The sequence below is a fragment of the Salvia splendens genome, chromosome 8 (genome assembly GCF_004379255.2).
Source record: "Salvia splendens isolate huo1 chromosome 8, SspV2, whole genome shotgun sequence".
NCBI lineage: Eukaryota > Viridiplantae > Streptophyta > Magnoliopsida > Lamiales > Lamiaceae > Salvia > Salvia splendens.
Window position 1 is genome coordinate 891,618 of NC_056039.1, and position 1,842 is coordinate 893,459.

The 1,842-nt window shown below is 37.5% G+C and overlaps 1 long non-coding RNA gene across 1 annotated transcript; it reads right to left on the minus strand.

The window, feature by feature from the left end:
* On the minus strand, positions 1-1,842 carry LOC121745518. Its single transcript, XR_006038847.1, has 4 exons — positions 1,627-1,842; positions 1,431-1,551; positions 483-1,335; positions 1-392 (listed from the first exon to the last, which is right to left on the minus strand). It is a non-coding gene; the product is annotated as an uncharacterized LOC121745518 (long non-coding RNA).

Here is a 1,842-nt window from a genome sequence, read left to right on the forward strand (position 1 = left end):
TGCATGAAACACGACTTAGAGAGAGAAAAGGAAAATATTTGTTCAAGAACATCAATCATGTAGATATTCTAGCACATGTATTTATAGATATAAGCATGTGTGTATGTCTATTCAAAGACAACAAAAAATAAAATGGTTGGATGCTTTGTCTTTAAGCTATCCGTTGAACATGCTTAGAAGGCCCTTCAATCACTGCTACACCCCACCTCACCAATTTGTTTTTTCTTCCTTTCTTCTTTTTAAACATTATCTGAAATTCGGGCCTATTCTAGTGCTTTGGTTTCGCCCTTTTACCGTTGTTAATCTCGGATTAGGGGTAAAACTAAGTGTCCCTTTCGATAAAGCTAATTTAGATAATCTGTTCCAAAGATCAGAAGCTTCTCAATAGCATCCTACGTTAGACAAGGAAACAGAATAGGCAAAATGAATACAATTATATACAAACTTGAAGGTTTTATCACAACAGAAATTAGGCCTCATACCTTCAACTGCTGTATTTGAGATTTCAATTGGCTTCCCTCGTTGCTGGTGACAGAACAAGCAATGACTGGCCTGGTCACTCCACATGCTCGGCCCAGAGCTTGCTTGGATGGAACAAAAACATACGGCACATTCTGCGGACACAATTGGTAGTTAAGCATAGTGTTGCAGAAGACAAGTGATAAAATGCTCTATTTGGCCATGCTACAGTTTTATTTCCCCATGGGAAATAGGACAGTGGGAACACCGAGAAATACTGATAACTACAGACCGATAATATAGATCCTACTAAGATTATAGCAGCTTTTATTCATCATAACAAGAACAATAACGATCTGGAAACCTAAATAGTGACCAACTGGAAAGAGCATTAACACAGGCAAAATATAAAAAAAATGAAGTTCATGAAATGGAATGTTGTTCTTTACATTATTACTGCTCCACTAATTACTAGTAAGTCTTAAAGATTGATGTATGCTGCAGATGGCAAACAGAGGTTCTGATACATTCTCCAGAGTACAATGTTCTCATGCAATAATTATCTGTTAGTTCGAGAACAAATATCCTAAATCTAATAGCTCGATACTACGTATATTTCCAGCAATTAATTAAACACACACACACAGAGCATGAGTTCAGCCACTAAAAATCAAAAGTTGGGAGTCACTGCTCAATGCTATGAACAAATAGTATAACACAACTATTTGCATAATTCCATCACAAAAACCACAACTGCGACAACAAATAACTACATATCTTCCACAAGAAGCGGAAGGTGAAGGAGGATTTCAAGAGGTTCAGCATCAGCTGCCATTACAACAAATTCAGAAATCCCACGGTTCAGCGTCTTCGTAGCTGCATTAAATCGACAAAAAAAAGCCGAAAAAATCTCAGTCACATATCAATTAGCACAGAGAAACTCAAACCCTAAGTAAAAAACATTCCCAAACCTTCATTGGCACCCTTTTTGAGCTGTTTGTAGTTGGCGGCTTGTTGAACCAAATCAAGTATAGTAGTGATCAGCTTCGCATCTGCCAACGGATATGCTTTTGGATTCACAGCTTCTGCAGTCTAAAAACATACAAATTCATGTTACATGTGCTCGAGTAGAAGAGAATTGCTTTAAAACATGAAAACAAAACATACTACTACAATCAAACATGGTGGAATTGACTGCTACAGAAGCATTAGATACCGACAAACACACCATGGTGTGGGAGAGTGAGAGCGCCAATTCCTGTAGCGAAATTTAGGGCTTTAGAGAAATTCTACAGAACTAGAATGCAAAATGCAGGGCAAAGATGAGGAAGATTTTGAATTAGGGTTTTACACTCAAAACCAATTAAACCTAAACCCCAGCAA